A 20,341-nucleotide genomic window follows, 5' to 3' on the forward strand; every position below is an offset into this window, starting at 1 on the left:
CAAAGAGGTTCGGCTGCATAAAGTGAGGAGAATACAGGCCGTAGACAATAAGCAATACGTACGGTGCATTCCGAATCATCTGAGGGCCAGAGTGGACGGTATTACCGCCAGTATGGCTCTCATGCAAGGATTGGGTATTCCCTGCAGATGTATTCTTAAAGCTATCTGGAAAGCTCAAGGTGGAGGCTGACTTAGACAGCTGCTGATTTCTCCTTTGGGTGATGATTTTCCGAGCATCAGGAGTTGATTTTTTGTAACCCACCGGCTGTTTACTCCGGCAGGTGCTTCTGGTATTCTTCTGGGGTAGAAGAATTTTTTACCAGTCAAAGGTCTCGGCTGCCTTGTCCTTTGGATGTGGAGTCGGTTGCCTGTCCCTGACTGGTTTTCTCCTTTCTCGAGGAGTCTTTCTTGTCGACTGACCCTTACTTGGGCCAGCCTAGCCTTTGCTGATCATCTCCTTGATCTCACTCTTAAAGTTGTTCATAAATTTCATGAGCTCATCCAGAGTGACTGAAGCTGATCCTCTGGCCGTCTGGGTTACCTCATCTGGCCGCCCAGAGGGCTTCCTTGGACTCGCCTGGCTCACATGTCGTTCCAGCTATTCTCTGGAGTGACGGTATCTGGAAATGAATGAGCCATCCTTGGCCATATACGTTTCCACTTGATCATCATCATCCTCATGGTAAGTGAAGACCTTCGGCAGATGCTCCGGCTCAGGAATGTTGAGGTTACCCAGCTGAGTAGCCGGTTGCTGGTTGGTAGAATCAAGGAGTGGTACAGACTCTTGAACCATCTTTGAGGTACTCTCCCTACAAACAGCGCCAAATTTTTTGGGAGTTTCTGTCCCTAAGGAGAGTTACAGCTCAAAGACTGGTCCGCCTCGAGTTATACCTGCAAAAACAACGGAGACTCTAGGTGGTAGGAGCTCCGCCTCCGAAGATCAAGTTAGAACTTTAATAAAAGGAAAAGGTGTGAAAATTTAGGTAGGATCTTCTCGGATTCCGGGATCAGGTGTTCCTTGATGAGAGAGAAAATAGATGTAATAAATGATTGAAAATATATCCCTATTTATAAGGTCACTCTAGAAAAGTGCCCCTCCCTAGGTCACTCTAACCTAGGTTTTGTGGGCTGCGCCCAATTGCGGCTTTCTTGGGAATTGGGCCTTAAAGGCCGCAATTCTTCTGATTTATCTGAGGCTGCCACGTGTTAGCTGGTGAGTGGCCTTAGATGACCTGCCCAGAATTGACACGTGGACCTCTCTGATTTTTCCACATGTCTAGGGTATTTTTACCCTAAACAACAATCATCAGTATTACCCTCAACGACTAATTCATTTGAGCCACCATATACCAGGAATTTATCCTTGTTCCTTTTCAGGTACTTTAGGATATTCTTTGTCGCAGTCCAAATGTGCCTCTCATGGGTCTGATTGGTATCGGCTTGTAGCACTCAAGGCACACAATATATCTAATCTAGATTATATCGTGTCATACATGATCGATCCAATAAGCGAAGCATATGGAATCTGATTCATCCTTTCTCGCTCATCAAGTATCTTTGGACACTGCTTCTTGATTAGGGTTATGCCATGTGACATGGGTAGGTAACCTCTCTTGGCATCCTGCATACTAAATCATGCCAGTACCTTATCGATGTAAGTACTTTGGCTCAATCTAATCATCCTATTAGATCTATTCATGTAGATCTTGATGCTCAATGTGTAAAGTGCCTCTTCCAGGTCTTTCATCGAAAAACATTTTCCAAGCAAGGCCTTTACAAACTCTAGCATCGGAATGTTATTTCCAATGATCAGTGTGTCATTGACATATAAGACTAAGAAGATGATGTCACTCCTACTAACCTTCTTGTAAACGCAAGACTCATCTAGATTCTTAATAGAACAAAACTTATTAATGGCTTCATCGAATCGCTGATTCCAACTTCAGCTTGCTTGCTTCAAACCATTAATGGACATTTTAAGCTTGCATACCTTCCCAGCATTGTTTTGGTTGAAAAAACCTTCAGGTCGTGTCATGTACACAATTTCCTCCAAAATTCCATTTAGGAAGGCGGTTTTGACGTTCATCTGCTATATTTCGTAATTGTAATATGCAACAACCGCTAGGATGATTCGGACTGACTTAATCATTGCGACAGAAGAAAAGGTTTCATCATAATCAATGTCGTGAATCTGCATGTAGCCTTATTCTACCAGTCTAGCTTTGTAAATGAACACATTTCCATTTTGTTCGGTGTTCAATTTGAAAATCCATTTACATCCGATAGGTGTGTAACCTTCTAGTAAATCAACCAAGTCCCATACTTGATTTTCAAACATGGAGTCCATCTCAAATCTCATGGCTTCTTGCCATTTAGTAGAGTCAAGGCTTGACATAACTTACTTGTAGGTTGTCGGTTAATCTTCATCCACTACTAGGATGTCCTGATTCTCGGTTAATACGACACCAAGATATATATCAGGTTGATACTTTGGCCTTAGTAACCTACTTAGGGTAATGGAGTAAGCATTTGTATTGTCAGTTTGACTTTGCACAGTTTGACCAACGTCAACATATGCTAGTTGAGCACTTTGACTGGCAATTTAATTTTCTTGCTCGTCCCCTTGAACTTCATCAAGTTCAATTTTCCTCCCACTTGTAATTTTGGAAAGGTGTTCCGTCTCAAAAAAGACATCATCGCGAGCAACAAACACTTTGTTCTTGGATTTGCTGTAGAAGAAATACCCCTTGGTTTCTTTTAGGTAGCCCACAATGAAACACTTGTCAGATTTAGGGTGAACTTTGTCAGAGATTAATCTTTTCTTCGTAACCCAAGATCTTGAGAAAAGATAACCTACGAGGTTTCTTCATCCATAGTTCATATGGATTCTTTTCTACAGCTTTTGACATAGCACGGTTCAGTGTTAGTGCTGCGATTAGAAGTGTGTATCCCTAGAAAGAAATAGGAAGATTGCTAAGACCCATTTTTTATCGTACCATGTCTGGCAAGGTTCAATTTCTCCATTCGTATACTCCGTTCCATTGTGGAGTTCCTGGAGGGGTCAATTCTAAAATTATACCATGTTCTTTTAAATGGTCATCGAATTCTTTGCTTAAGTATTCACCACCTCGATCAGATTGAAGGGGTTTGATTTTCTTGCCAAGCTGATTTTCAACTTCACTCTAAAAATCTTTGAATTTCTCAAACAATTTAGATTTGTTCGACATAAGGTAGACATATCCTATCTACTATAGTCGTCCATGAAGGTTATAATATATCGATGACCTATCCTTGTGGTTGTGCTAATTGGACCACATACATCAGTGTGTATTAGGCCCAATAAGTCACCTACCCTTTCTCCCAACTTGGAGAATGGCTACTTTATCATCTTGCCTAATAGACATTTTTTGCAATTTTCAAATGGTTGCAAATCGAATGAGTCAAGAATTCATTCTTGTAGAATTTTCATGATGTGTTTGATATTAATGTGGCCAAGACGACAATACCACAAGTATGTCTGATTTGACTCAACAATCTTAGGTTTCTTTGCGGTATTTTCAACATTATAAACCTGTTTGTCTAGAGAGAGCACATAAAAACCATTTTCTGAATATGTGATTCCATATAAAGCATTGTCAAGATAAAATAAACATGTATTAATTGTAACTTAAAACTCAAATCCTTTGGCGTCCAACGCTGAAACAGATATAATGTTTTCAGTAACTCTAGGAACATGATAGCAATTTTCAAGTTCTAACACAAGCCCTAAGGGCAAAGACAAACTGAGATTTCCTACGGATAAGGCTAACATCTTGGCTCCATTGCCGACCCGGAGTTCAACCTCTCCCTTCTCTAGCTTCTTGTTAATCCTTAGTCCCTGAGCATGAGAACAAAGGTGTGAGCCACATCTGGTATCTAATACCCATGATGTTTTTGCTACTGAAGTTTCAGTCTATAACAAAAAATACCTGATGCAGAAGAAACGATGACGTTCGTCTTATCTTCCTTGAATTTGAGGCAATCTCTCTTCCAATGTCCCGTTTTCTTGCATTAGAAACATTCAAAATGAGATTTAGAAGAGGCTACCTTCTTCTCCTTGATGTCTTTGGTAGCTTTTAGCTTAGGCAAAAAGGTATTCTTAACCTTCCACTTAAAGCCTTTCTTCTTCTTGCTTGAGCGCTTGAATGTCTTGCCCTTCTTGACCATAAGCATGTCAAGCTTTCCCTCATCCTTGAGCATTTTCTCGGCTTGCTTCAATAAACCATGAAGCTTGGTGAGGGTTTTCTCCATGTTGTGCATTTTATATATAGTTCATCTTGAACTGACTATAGCCTTTGTGCAGCGAATGGAGAATGATGTCAATTTCCATCTCGGTCGAATACCCAACATCAAGCCTTTCCATGATCTCAAATAAACTAATCATTTTGAGTATATGTGGGCTGACTGGCTCTCCTTTTCTAAGCTTGCTCTCAAGGATCTGACTGTGAGTTTTGTACCTTTCGCGCCTGCTCTTGGAACATATTCTGAATTTCATAAATAATCTCAAAATTCATCTCCTTCTTAAAGAAAGTCTTCTGAAGGTCGGGAGACATAGTGGCCAACATGATGCATTTGACATCCCGATTAGCAGTTTGCCATCGATTTAGGGCAGCCTGAGTCACTTCCTCATTAGGAGTCTCGGGAATTTCCTCATCAAGGACATATTCCTTTTTCTCTTGCATGAGAATTATACACAAGTTTCTTTCTAATCAAGAAAATTTTGCCTACTCAATTTCTCCTTGTCGAGAATTGAGCGTAACGAAAATTGGTTGTTTGAGTTATTCGCAGAAAAGTTTCTACAATTTAAAGAATTTGAAATGAAAAACCACTCATAATACTAAATAAGATTTAATTTTAAAGCATTCATGCAAATTTCAAACTTATTCAAAAATGTCTTATTCACATAATAAATTATCTCTGTTTAGTGAGAATAAGGTGATTCCAAGATCCAAAGAATCAATGAGTGATTAAGCATGTTTTTTCTTTTCTTAACATTTATTAGTCTAAGGTAAGAAACTCTTTGCTAATGGCTCTAACTCTCTAAGCCAATCTTGGTTTGATAAATCATCACATCTAATGCTCTCGTGACAACTTATCTCTATTGCCACGACATGTAAGGACTCCTTACTCATATCATTGAGTCTAACCAAAACCAACATGTATATGATGTTTTACTTCGGCAAACCCATCTACATACCTTACATTCCTAGGGAGATAGTGATGACTAGTTTTGGAATATCCCACCAATATGCACATTAGTTCAGTAAGTGTTATTTTATAATGGCAAGTTTTACTCAATATTTTAAGGACCTAGGGTTTCTATGTTGGTTGATTTAAGTGAACTTAATTAATCATCGCAACATTTCAAAATCCTAAACATGCATCTAACATATCATTCATATATATAAGCATAAATATATATAAAAAAATATAAGTAAAAGATGCATTTGGAAACTAGCATGACCCCTTGAGTCTTCAAGTCTTCAAGGGTCTTTTCTTGAAACTTCATGGCTTCGTCTTCCAAGAAACTCCGTCTTCAAGGAATAACCAAAATTATGCAACTACTAGTATCTACGATTAAGACTAATCTAGATATTAAGATACAAAAGTACGCAACAGTTCATAGACCGTGTTTAGATTTATATAAAAATACATGACGGAACGCAGTCCGTATTTTCTATCCTAATCGAGTCCCACTAGTTGCCATTATTTCATAAAACCTGTGAAAGAATATTCATTCCAATCATCCATTCACTATTTGTGAATGGCCCATGCATTTTACAACGAAAAACAAGTAACAATGCATCAACACGCATAAACTAGTAACTAAATTAGGTGGTTAATCGATCTGATTAACGCGCTGTAGGGAATATTTCAAGCCATCCCACACTTGAGCCCCACTGTGATCATACACTTAAGCATGGTGGCGTCCAAAGGGAAGGAAGCTAGAGAAAAAGAGTTGCTAACAAGTTTTAGGAACTTGTAAAGCGTTAGGGGTGAAGGTTACACACATTAACGATCAAGGAGATCGTTAACTCCAATAGGTCTGGAACCAAGACTGGAAGTTCGGGGATGAAGGTACAAATCCAACCTAAAAGAGATTGAACATTCCCTAATAATAGGCCTCTACTTTATTCTTCTTGTATTCATGTGCGCTTTCTGACTAACATATAATCAATAAGTTAACCCTAAACATGTTTGATATATGTTGGTTGAATATTAATGCACAAATAAAGCTATCATTGGCAATCACTTGAATTATAATCAAATTAGCCTAAACAAGATTATTAATTATCTTATTAAGTGTGATTACAAGTACAAATTCCCTTTAAACATGCATAAAAGGTGTGATCAATCAATAACAATAAATAATATCAAGCAACATAATAACCACAATAATAATCATAAAAATATTAATCTTGTCAAAATATAATATTAATAGCAAGATCCTAGGCATGATACTAACAAGATTAATAATAAACCCTAGCATGTCACTAAACAATAAAAATCAAAGCTTTAACCCTAACATGATACTAACATGATATTAGGAAAGAAATAGGAAGCATCATAATAATCATAATTGATATTAGTGTAGACACCTAAAAATGTCTCTCCAAAACCAAACTTAATGATAAATAACCTTTCACCGCCACTATTGGTCGGGTTTAGTATTTAATCCTGAGAGTGCTTAAAAAAATCGTATTTTATTAAATTCATATTTTTTGAAAGGTCTATGGATCAGTCTTGGTGTTTGGTAAAAGCATAGTTTTAATTTGTTAATTAATTTTAAGCCCAAACCTTTTTATTTTATTATTTATTTTTTGCCCAAATATTTTATTTATTTTTATTTTATTATTTTCTAATTTTAGCCCGAATAATAAAAGTCAGAAAAAAGCCCGAAATTATCAATCGGCACTTAAAAAGCCGAAAGAAATTAGGGTTAAAAATGAATTTAGACGGAAAAATGGACTGGAATTGACCGTGTCACGGTACATCCTGACCGTGTCACGGGAAATCTTCCCGTCTGACGGTGGGACTTCCCGTGACACGGGAGGTCTGCCGTGACACGGGAAGTTCCGTGTCCTTTCCGCGTAAACCCTTAACGCGTTTTCCGTTCCGTTTTCTGAAAATTTCCCGCATCACTCCAAAACTGACCGTGTCACGGGAACTTGTACCGTCTGACGGTACAGTCTAACCGTGTCACGGTACAGTTTGATCGTGTCACGGGATAATTTTTTAGGGTTTTTATCATTTTAGGGTTCCGTGTGCTCCCTCAGCACATTTCCCTATAAATACCCCCTCATTTCTGATGTACGGGGCAACCAGAATTCTATTATTCTTATTTTTCTCTCTTCTATGCTCTTAACCTAAACACTAGCCTACCCTTTTCACTTCAAAATTCCTTCTTCAAGCACTCAAAGGAGTCCATATTTTACTCAAGGTTCTGTCCTTAAACCAAAGCGTGAAAGGTAGAATCGTTTGAGGGTTTGGCCCCAAAATCAATCTTATTTTTATTTAATTTAATTTAATTGTTGTTTTATTATTTCCTTGAAGTTACTAACTCGTTTATTATTTTGTAGTTGCAAACAAACAGATTCAAAGTAACGATCATGCTCTTTTTACTATTGTTATTTTTCTAACGATGTTTATGTTGTTGGAATTATGATTAAATTGGTTTTTATATTAATATTGATTCTATTATTATTTTGATCACCATATTGCACGTTTAAAGGGAATATGTAATTGAAAATCACAATTAATAAGATAACTTGGACAACCGGTTTAGGATCCTTTTTAATCTTATTATTAATTGAAGTGATCACCAAATATTTAGAATTATGTGTGCATTAATTTTGAACCAATTTAGTTAAATAATAGTTTGGAGCGAATTGAATTATTGTTTGTATGCCTTTGAGATCACAGGAATGCTTTTCTCTATAAGAATCGAGTAGAGGCCAATACGGGCGAATGTGACTCCATGACTCACTTCGTACCATCATCCCCGATCCTCCTTTCGTGGTTCCGAACCATATGGAGTTAATAATCTCATGGATTATGAATGGGGTGTAACCTTCACGGGTCAATCGTTGTTGCCTATCGTTGTCCCTTATCGTGGTTGCCTTTTATGATCCGTGAACGGTTTACAAGTTCCTAAAAAACTTGTTGGCGGCTCCCTACTTTACTTGTCCTTAATCGTATTATGTCAATTCCCACTTCCTATGAGTGCCAAGCATATTCACAACATGCTTTTAACGTAGGCGCACTTCAAACGACGCCTACAATTAGAAACTTAATTATTACCCTAAACATGATACTAGGAAGCAACAAAACATCCTAACATGATACTAGGAATCATCAAAATAATCTAAGCATGAGTTCTATATCAAAAGATCAATAAAGCAATTAAAGTACTTACTTCGATGCCTTGTACCTATTTATAATAAAAAAACACACACGTTAGTAACTTCAAGGAAAATAATAAAACAATACAATTAAATTAAATAATTGAAATATAGATTAGGGACCAAACCCTCAGAAATTATCAACCTTTCACGTCTAGGGTAAAGGCAACTTCGAACTTGGCTAGGTGTGTCTAGAACTAATGTATGAGGAATTTTGCAAAAGGGAAGGTTTATAAAAAGAATAAAGAGAGAAAAGATTCTAGATTTTAGAGAGAGAAAGAGAAAGATGATTGTTGTTAATGTAGATGATTTCAAAACAGGGAGATACGGCCCCTATTTATAGAAAAAATAGCACGGAAATCGAAAGAAAAGAGTTTGAGTCCTATTCAAAATAAAATACCTCATGTCGTCAACGACGGGAGGAAAGCCAAATGGCAAGCTCGTCACCAGGCGACAGACCTGTCGTTTGGCGCTGGGATAGCTTTTTTGTGAATTTTGTTTTTATCATATATTTTGATTCAAAAGTTCAAAAAGGAAAATAATATGTCGTTGGAAAGATCTTGAAGTCTACTTTTAAACCCAATTAGAGTCAGATTAAAATCTTTTGTAGATAAAAATATATGGCCGAAATAATGGAAGGGTGTCAGTTTTTGATAGAGCTTCGTATTCCATTCATATCTTTTTCGTTATAGCTCGGAATTAATATTATAATATATCATTGGAAAGATAATTTCAAGATCTATCCAACCATATAAGATTTGTATAAATATTATGAGGCACAAAAACAATATCTAACTGTCTTTGAACATCTTTAAATTCGAATAGAATTAGGATTTTAAAAAAGGAAAGTTTTATTCAATTTCAAATTCATTGATTTTATCTTTCAAATAGGATAATTAAGATCTTTTAAAAACTCATAGAAGCTTCTAATAAATACTAATTAGTTTAGGAATAGGATTAAAACTTTGGACCCTCCACATGATCATTGAGCCATAGATAAAATCCAGTTTGAGCCCAGTTTAGTATTTTGGCCATAACTTCCTCATTATTCATCGGAATTGGGCTTATAATATATCATTGGAAAGGTTTTTTTCAAGCCCCATCCAAATACACTTTCATTGGACCCATATCATGGACCAAACTAAACTGGAATGCACTTTTTTAATAAATAGGGTAAGAAAAGAAATATTTTCATAAACAGAAAGAAAAGATATTTTAATAAAAACATCCTCATCACTAGACTTTTCACACTTTCGCTTTATTCGATAATCAAATGACATGAAAGGTATTCATCACTGGGTTTGGTTTTGGGGAGACACATTTGGGTGTCTACACGCGCCTAATTAAAACTAGTCAAAGTTGCTAACCGATTATGAGATTAAGCGCAACTAAAATTAGCTCAAATAAATAATGAAGCTCCTTAAATTCCGCATCCAACTTAATTACTCCGATTAATTAAATTGGTAACCCCAAATTTTGCCAAACTAATATTTGCAAGTGTCACTCATAACCGAGGCTTGGCCTCCAAAATTAATTAAATTAAATAAACAAAAAAAAAACAATTAAATCGCCAAAAATCGCAAAATCGCAAAGCCAACCGCACGCAAGTGGCATGCACACCTAGACTAGCTAGATGTGTACTATTACTAGCCACGGCATGGCAATATGACATAGTATGTGCGCTCGCACTACACCAACGCAACACTACTGGGTGCTCCTGAGGGCAGCCTAGCAGCGTTTAATGCGGGCTGAAAGGTGCAAGGCAGCATGCACTTGGCTGCTAGCCCTTCGCCACGTACCTAGCGCACAATAGCTCTTCCATACACCGAGCACCGCACGCACCAAGCACCTAATCCGATCTCTTGGCAGCAACATGCGGGCTGCGTGCGTAGCCCAGCTGGCTGAGGGTGACTCGTGGCCTTTTACCTCGGTTTGCGTGCTTGTCCCTCGGGATTATTCCCTAGTTTTTTTTGTGTGACTGTTATGATCAATATTTTGAGAAGACAAAATGAAATTTTAAACAATTCCAACTAAATAAAATTCATTTAAGTGCATAAACCAAATTAATTCTAAGAAATATTCTTTGAATAAAATTTGGTTCAACTTGATGCTACATAATGAAGGGCTATTCTCGCTATTAATTTAACCTACAAAAATTAATCATGAGATTTGAAAAAATTTAAAGGGAGTTGGAATAATGAACATAAATATTCAATGAAAAATTCCAACTTTAACTTGTGAAACTTTTAAAAAATATCTTCCAATATGAAGATTAATTAAATATCAATCACAAGTTGAAACTTTATGGCTTTAATCAACTTAATAAATGATTAAATTAAGAAGGTTCGATAAACAATCATGGAATTTAGTAACAAAAAGTTCCAACCAACTAAAATAATTAAAGGTTAGATCTTTAGTACTTCAGAGCCTCAATACACAAACGTACTTTTCACACTTAAAGCAATTTATTTGGAATTATGCGAAAAATTGAGCCAACCATTAAGCACCAAGTACTACGTAGTAATCATGCTCAAAAGTGGTCTAAAATTGTAGAAGCTTAAAGGAAAGAACCAAACATATAATCACAATTAATATGCCATTAAGATTCAAGGTTTAAAAGATTGAAAAAATTTTGTCAAAGCAAAAATCCCTCGAAACAGACATTTCTAGGTAGAATTTTGATTTTTCACAATTCTAAAGGGATATAATATTTCCAGAACATCGAATCCACCCAAAATTCACTAGTTTTTGGTGAAATCTGGGTTAGGAGCAAAAATTCTAAATAAAACGAGATTATAATTAATAAAGTCGAGCTATTTTCCCTAAAGTCCCTAATGTCTCTCATGTGAAGGATTTTAGGCCAATATCATGTTGTACTATGATATATAAGCTTATTTTGAATATCATTATTGCTAGACTTGTTGTTGTCATTGGTGATATCATTGATGATTCTCACTCGTGGTTCATTCAAAGGAAGCATATTGGTGATAACATCTTACTTGCAATTGAGCTTATTAAGGGGTATAATCATAAGTTTATTACCCCTAAATATATGTTCAAAGTGGACATGAAGAAAGCCTATGACTTAGTTGAATGGATTTTTTGAAGTCTATTCTTCAAGAGTTAGGCTTCCCTCAGATTTTTATTGCTTGAATCTGGAAATGCCTAACTTCTGTTTCCTATTCTATTCTCATTAATGGGATTCCATCTCATCCCTTTGAAGCAAATAAATGCTTGAGATAGGGTGATCCCATGTCCACCTTTCTCTTTGTTATAGGTATGGAATACTTAACCAGATGCCTCTATGAGCTTAGCTTGAACCTTGACTTCAATTTCCACCCTAGGTATGAAAGCTCTGCCTAACTCATATGATGTTTGCTGATGATCTGCTCATGTTCTCTAGAGTTGATAGTGTTTTTGTCAAGCTTCTTTTCCAGGATATTGTAAAGTTTTTTAAAGCTTTAGGCCTCTCTGCTAATCTTGACAAAAGTGAAGTCTACTTTGGTGGGGTCCTACTGAAATTCAGACTAAGCTTATGGATCTTCTTAGGGACTCCTAGGGATCTAATCCTTTTAAGTATCTTAGGTTTTCCCTCTCCTCTAAGAAGCTTACTATTGCTCACTATAAGCCCCTTTCTTATTCTAGGATACTTCATTTAGTCAAAAGTGTTCTCTTTGGTATACAAACATATTGGGCTCAAATTTTCATCTTACCTAACAAAATTTTAAAGGAGATTGAAGCTAGGTTCAGATGTTTTCTTTGGATTGGCTCCTCTACTCTAGTAAAAAATCTCCGGTTACATGGCACAATGTTTGTCTCCCTAAGGTCTGTGGTGGCTGGAATTTATTGTCTCTACCTGAGTGGAATAAAGATGTTGTCACAAAACTGCTCTGGGATATTGCTCACAAGGCTGACAATTTATGGGTGAAATGGGTGCATATCTAGTATTTCAAGCATAGAGACTTCTGGACTACTCATATCCTTGTTAAATATTCTTGGTTTTTGAAGAAAGTTTTGAGCTGCAAAAATATAGTGAATGGTTTAGGGGGCTAGAGTGGTATCATTTAGGGCAACAAAATGAAAATCAAGAAACTTTATGCTGCTATTAGACCGCAAACTACTAAGGTGCCTTGGAATAGAGTTGACTATAATAATCTAGCAACTCCTAAAAGTATCTTCATTTTGTGGCTAGCTTTGTTGAATACGCTAGTCACTAAGGATAGGTTAAACATTGACACATCTCTTGTGATCCTAAGTACTTTTTATGTTTGAAAAAGAATGAGAGTGTGCATCATTTGTTCTTTGAGTGTGAGTAATCAGGAAAGGTTTGGAACAAGATTCTGAGTATTATTTATATATCTGAACATGTTCAACAGTTTAATGGTGAGATTGATTGGCTTAAGAAAAGCTGTAGAAAATACAGTCTGAAGAGTAAGGTGTTACAAGGTGCTTTTATTGAAACTGTATACAACATTTAGATTTAAATAAATGTTGTTTTGTTTACTGAGAGCTGTAAGACTGTTGAGGCATCAGTCAGAGATATCATATTTCACACTGCTTGTAGATGCCCTACTATTAGAAAATACTTGATTATGTAATTTTGTTTGTTTGTTTTTTTTGGTTTAGATCAAATTCTTTGTCCTTGTAGTTCCCAATTGCACTGTTTCTGGCAGTTTCTGATTCTGGTGGTTTTGTCTGGTCCTGTTGGCTTTGCCTCAGCTGAGTCTAGTTTTTTGCTTTGGTTTTTGGTGTTCAATTTCCCTGTTGTCTAGTCCTTTTGGAGTGTCTGTCCTACAGGCTTCTTGGTTTTGTTGTTTTCCTGTTCCTTCTTTTTAGCACCCTTCCTAGAAGGTGGTTGAAGTTAGGGACATGAATCTTTCCTTTCCTATGGTCAACCCTTCCTAGATAGTGGCATTATAGGAATTGGAACTGTTAGGGGTTTGGTTTCCTGGTTGCAGGCTTGTATAGTTGGGTGTACAGCTTAGATTTTGTAAGTTGTATTCTTGTTCTCCTTTTGGTATTAAAACTTTAATTTACCAAAAAAAATCAAGCTACTAATCTAATTAGTAGCCATTACAAGAAATTAAAACCATTTTAAACATCCGGAAAATATTAGTAACAAAGAATAAATGAGCAAGGCTTTGATACCGCTGTTGGGTTTCGAAAAGTCAGAACAAAACCCAACCCCAAGACCAACTCACAATTAATATAACTTACAAGCATAATTAACAATACAAGGAGAAAGACATCATTACCCTTAGCGCGTGCTTCACTCACTTTATAAGCTCTTACATCGAAAGCTCGAGTCCTGCAAGTGCGTAGACCTCCAACGGAAATCCACCCGTAACACGACCCGTTCGGTCCTTAATTGGAGTTTAGCAAAGCTAGAACAAAAAAAAAACTTACTCGAGTTTTTATGAACTTAATGGTTTTCTCTCTTTTTGAGATGCCTTATTGAGTTCAACTCAAGTGGGTTTCTCAAATCCCAATACTTTGGTATTTTTAGAAAATTCCCACTAATATTCCTCTCTCCCATCAATGAGGGAGAATCGGTAAAAAAAAACCTTTTTCGATTTTATTTTTTAGATCAAAAGAAAAAGCAGTGCAATAATTAGTTAACAAGTGTCAAGCAAGATGGGCGAGAGTAGGTGAGGACCACAAGGGGGGACAAAGCCTTGCCCCCTAAGGATCCCCAAAACCGCCTCACACAACCTCTCACCTAAATTCACTAAGCGCGCGCTAGCTGGCGCTACTAGCCTTGGGTGACAAGGATGCCCAGTTGGCTACCTGGCCCCTTGGCTAGGCCTGCCCTGGTTATGGGGCTAGCAGCCCTTTCCAGCACGCCTCACAATGATGCGTGCTACTGGGCGCTGCTTCCAGTATCTCTCTTGCACCCGCCTAGCAAGCAATGCTTACTTCCTTGCAGTTGGGTGTGTCGTGCTATGATGCTCCGCTCCGTGCTAGCTAGCCAGCGATGCTAGCATGCTGCTAGCACGTTGCATCCCCTGCACTAGCCTAATGCTGCCAACACCCTTGGCTAGGTGTGGTGCGCATTCTAGCTTCTATGCTAGCACCATTACCCCTAGAATTCGGTTTTCTCGGGCCATTCCGATGCTAGGGGTATTTTGGTAATCGTTGATTAATTGATTTTTTACCATCTCGTAGTTTTATTACTTCGACTCGACGACTTGCGACTCTCGGTCTCGACACTCCTAGCTCGATATCCGTAGTTTGTGTTCATAATACTTAAGCGACTCATTAAATCCTTTCGGGTTAATTAGTCATGACGGATCGTTAGTTTACTTGGGTGTATTTAAGTCAAGATTAAGCTGTAATATTAATTATATATTAATATTTCTGATCAAAAGTAGCCTCCAACTAAGCATTCCGATCACTTGACCTTACTGAGTAATTAGCTTTCTAATAATTCCAAACCCTCTATCGGAATAATACACTTGTTCGAAGGACACCATTCCTATCAGACTCTTGCTGAGCTAGGGGAAGATGCTAAAGTGTTGTCAACTGCAAATTTGGATCCTAATTTTTCGACCGTTTCTCCTAAGCCCATCGACGACGCCGAAGTGCAGCCGACGGTTTGTGAAGATGTTGCGGAGAATGCTCAGGCTAACGAGATCGTCAAGGACGTCGTCGGGGAGTTGAACACTGATGATAACCCCATAGATGGTAATGTTTGAAGGCCATCTTTTGTGATGGTTTTGCTTTTGTTATGTATTTTTGTTTCCTTTTTCTTTTGAACTTTTTACTTAGGATTTATTGCTATGTTGTTCTACTTGATGGCAAGTGGTTTATTTGAACATCATTGTGGTTTCTTTGAACATCGTTGGTACTTTGTTTTTTGTTTTGTTTGTTCATCGTTTGTTTTTTCTCTGTGTATGTTATGTCGGTATGAAAGTTCATAAGTTAGAAAATATGATAAAGTTAAAACTGGAATAAAAGGGGATTTTGTAAAAGACGAAGAAAAAGAAAAAAAGATGTACAAAGTGATAGACTGTAGACACCTAATTGTGTCTCCCCAAAAAACCAAACCCAGTGATGAATATACTTCACTTAATTTGATTATCAACAAGGTGAACTGTGAAAAGTCTTGTGATGCGGTCATTTTTAATACAATACTTTCTTTCTGTTTTCAAAAAAATTTCTTTTCTTACTCTATTTATGAAAATAGCCAGTCCAATTTATTTTGGTCCATGATATGGGTCCAATAATAGTGTAGTCGGACGGGGTTTGAAAATACCTTTCCAACGATATATTATAAGCCTAATTTCGATGAATAATGAGGAAGTTGTGGCCAAAATACTAAACTGGGCCCAAACCGGATTTTACCTACGGCCCAACGATCATGTGGAGGGTCCAAAGGTTTAATCCCATTCCTAAACTAATTAGGATTTAATAATAAGATTTTATAAGTTTCTAAAAGATCTTAATTATCCTTTTTTGAAAAGATAAGATCAAAGAATTCGAAATTGAATAAAACTTCTCTTTCTGAGAGTCCTTGTTCTGTGCGAAATGGAAGATGTTCAGATATTATTTTCATGCCTCATAATTTTTTATCCAAATATTAAATGGTTTGATAGATCATGAAATTATCTTTCCAATTATATAATATAATATTAATTCCAAGCTATAATGAAAAAGATATGAAAGAAATACGAAACTCTAACCAAAACTGACACTCTTCCCTTATTTCGGTCATATCTTTTTATCTTCAAAATATTTTTATTTGATTCCAATTGGGTTGGAAAGTAGACTTCAAGGTATTTCCAACAACATATTATATGACTTATTTGAACTTATGGATCAAAAGATATGATAAAAACAAAATTTGCAAAAACAGTCCTGGCGCCAAACGACAGAGCCTGTCGCCATGCGTGATCCTTGTCGTTTAGCGACAGACTTTGTCGCGCGCGACAGCTTTGCGACAGGAGCTAATTTTACTCCGATTCGAATTCTAACTCTTTTCTATCATTTCCGGACAATTTTCTCTATACATAGGGGTCGTATTTCCCCATTTTTAATCATTCACAATCACCAACAATCATCTAATTCTATTCTTTTCTCTCTCTAAAAGCTAGAAGCTTGTTCTTTCTCCCTCTTTCTAAACCTCCCGTTTTACAAAATTCCGCATTCACAAGTTCTACACACACCTAGCCAAGTTCGAAGTTGTCTTCGCCGTAGGCTTGAAAGGTTGTTAATTTTTGAGGGTTTGGTCCCAAATCTCTATTTCAATCATTTAAATTATTTGTTTGATTTATTATTTTCATTGAAGTTACTAACGGGTGTATTTTTTTATTAGAAAGAGATACGAGGCATCCAAGTAAGAAATTTAATTACTTTGTTATTCTTTTGATATAGAAATCATGCTTTAATTATATTGATTCCTGTATCATGTTCGAATGTCTTTATGATTCCTAGTATCATGTTTAGGGTATTAACTAATATTTCTAATATCATGTATTGCTTTCTTATATCATGTTTAGGTTGCTTCCTATTTCTTTCTTATATCATGATAGTATCATGTTAGGGCTAAAGATTTGATCTTTAATGTTTAGTGACATGCTAGGATTTGTTATTAATCATGTTAGTATCATGCCTAAGATCTTGCTAATATTATTATGCTTTATTGAGATTGAGAATATTATAATGACTGTGATTATTATGTTACTTGATATTACTATTGTTATTGCTTGATCATGCCCTCTCTTGCATGTTAATTTGTACTTTTAATCACGCTTAATAAGATAATTAATAACCTTGTTTAGGTTAATATGATTATAATTCAAGTGGTCGCCAATAATAGACTTGTTTGTGCATTAATATTCAACCAAAATAGATTAAACAGGTTTAGGATTAACCTATTGATTGTATGTTAGTCAGAAAGCGCATATGAATATGAGAAGAATAAAGTAGAGGCCTATTTTTAGGGCAGGTTCAATCTCTTTTAGGTTGGATTTGTACCTTCATCCCTGAATATCTAGTCATGGTTCCAGACCACTATGAAGTTAGCGATCTCATGGATCGTGAAGGGGTGTAACTTTCACCCTGTAAATGGTTTACAAGTTCCTAAAACTTGTTGGCGACTCTTTTACTCTAGCTAGATTCCTTCCCTTCGGATGCCACCATTCTTAAGTGTATGATCTCAGTGGGGCTCAAGTGTGGGATGCTTGAAATATTCCCTACATAGACGAAAGAAGTAAGATTTAATATATATTCTATTTCAAAATGAAATAGACAATGTGATAGACGAAAGATGTAAGATTTGGTAAACATAATTTTGACTTTTCATTCATTGGTTTTTTCAAATTATACAAAGTATTCGTTGAAGACTAGGTAACTTAAGTTTAGGCCTTTTATTGTTGTCAATGCCCCTTGCGTCCCATGATGAGTGTCATAAATGGCACTCATTTGATGAGTTTTTAGGTTGTTTTTACCTTCTTTTCATAGCTTTCTTTCTTAATAAATGCTTAGTATATGCATTTTCTCTTTAATTTTCTTTTTTCTCTTATTGTGTTTTTATGGTTTTTTTTATGTTTTCTCCTTTATTTGCTCTCTTTTTGAGGTTGTAGGTATTGTACAAGGTATAGGTCTTAATATTGTTGGCTTAATAAGTTGGAATATGCCTTTGGAGCAAGCTTATAGCATTGGGAAAGCTCAACATTAAGAAAGTGGCATGCTCCAAGTTCTAGCTCTTGCACTCTCAAGTCGTGCTCTCATGAGATCATGGTGTTAAACCCACCGTGAAGTCCATTTGAATCTATCGTGCTTAGTGACTATCATGAAGACTTTGCGAGCGCATATGAAGACTCATTAGCGAGAACACAAAGCTACGAGGACGTGAAGAAACCCAAACGAGCGCGGGCGCGCAGCCTTGCGCGGCCGCGTTTCCCCGCTTTCCCGATTTTACGACTTTGAATTTCCGCCTCTTATAAATACCTTTTTGTAACCAACTATCATAGGAAGCTTTTAGACATTATTTTCCTCATAATCTTAGCTTGATTGAGAGTTTCTAGTTTAAGGGGTAGTTTAGGAGTAAATTTAGAGAGAGAAAGTGAGAGAAATCATTGATGATTTTAGAGATTGGAGATTCAAGGTGACAATTGTAATGAAGATCTCCGCAATCAATCAATAAGGATTTGTAACTCTATCTCATTTTATTGCTTTGTTTAGATTCATGTTTGTTTTACTTGGTTTTGAAGATTGATTCTTGTTTAGTGTAGTAATTCCTCATATTTTGTTAATTCTTGATTTCTTTAGTAGTTTATTGATTTGATGGTGATTCTTGAGTAGTTGTTTTGTTAGGGATTGGGTGAAACTTGTTGATTGATTGATTGATTGATTGTGATCAATTTGGGAATTATGTTGATTGATTGTTGAGATTAAAGTGATTAATGTTAGTTGCATGTGTGTAGTTTGATTAGGCCTTTAGAATTATTCTAGATTGCATTGTGATTTCTAATGACACGATCCATTGATTTAGGAATTGAAATTATCGATTGGTTTGGATTATGTTCTCCTAGTTTGTTATTCGTAGAGACCACTAGCTTAACGATTGGGAGATAGCTCTTTTATCCCAATCGATAACTCTTATCATTAGTCTTCAAAACCATTAATTGGCATATTCTTCCCAAGTTGTTGCAATTGTCATGATTACTTGTTTATCTAATTCCCTAGTGTTTCATTTGTTTGATTGTTTGTTTTTGTAGTTGTTAGTGTTACCTCTTCACCTTCAACTTTCACCTAGCTTAGGCATTAATTGGAAACACTTAAACATAACCGTTCCTAATGGTTCGACCCTTGAATTACCTCTATACTTTTATTTAGGTTTGTTAGGTGATTATAAATTTTTTAGCTTAGGGAGGATTAGTCAAGGACCTGTGTTCCCCCTTTTAAAATGGCGTCGTTGCCGGGGAACACTGTCTATGTTTGAGTGTTTTTTAATGCTTCAATCTAGGTCTTTGAATATACTTTTCTTTTTTTTTTTTTTTTTTGTTAAAAAAAATGGCATATCTCTCAAATTCTCATCAATTTGATAATGAGTCTTTTTGTGAATCTTTCATTAAACTTGAGGGATTTATTGATTATAATTGTTGTAATCTTTGGGAGGCTTGTTAGATTTGTTATTTTGGTTTCAATGAGCAAATTAGGGATGAAGTTGAATGATGCATAATGGTGAATTTAGAGTATTGTCAATTGATGATTCTTGGGATCTTTATGTTTGGTTTAAAAGGAATGGTGTCCTTCGAACAAGTGTATTATTCTGATAGAGGGTTCAGAGCTATTAGAAAGCTAATTATTCAGTTAGTTCAAGTGATCCGAATGCCTAGGTGGAGGTCGCTTCCGATCAGTAATATTAATGCATAATTAATACTACAGCTTAATCTTGACTAAACCCTTCGGGTCACACCTAAGAAACTAACGATCTAACACGACGAATTAACTCGCAAGGAATTAATGAGTCGCTCGAGTAAAAAATATTTAGACGTCGAAAATCGATCTAGGAGCGTTGAAACCAAGCGTCGCAAGTCGAGTCGAATAAATAAAAGACGAGACGGTAAAATCACTAATTAATAAATAATTTACCGAAATAACCCCAACATCGAAATGCCCCGAGAAAACCGAGTGCTAGGAGCATTTGGTAGAGTAACATGGCTAGCATGCGCACCAAGCTGGGCCTAAGATGGTTGGCTAGGTGTTGCGGCATGCAAGCGCACCATTGCTAGCAAGGTTGCCAGCAAATGGCTAGCAAGCCATGCTAGCATGTGCGGGGGCAGCCTCAACAATGGGCTAGCAGTAGGGGTGTTCAAAAGTACCCGACCCGATTGACCCGACCCGTTGACCCGCCGACTCAATAGCTTTTAGCAGGTATTTTTTTAGTTTTTTCA

The sequence above is a fragment of the Chenopodium quinoa genome, unplaced genomic scaffold (assembly GCF_001683475.1).
Source record: "Chenopodium quinoa cultivar QQ74 unplaced genomic scaffold, ASM168347v1, whole genome shotgun sequence".
Lineage (NCBI taxonomy): Eukaryota > Viridiplantae > Streptophyta > Magnoliopsida > Caryophyllales > Amaranthaceae > Chenopodium > Chenopodium quinoa.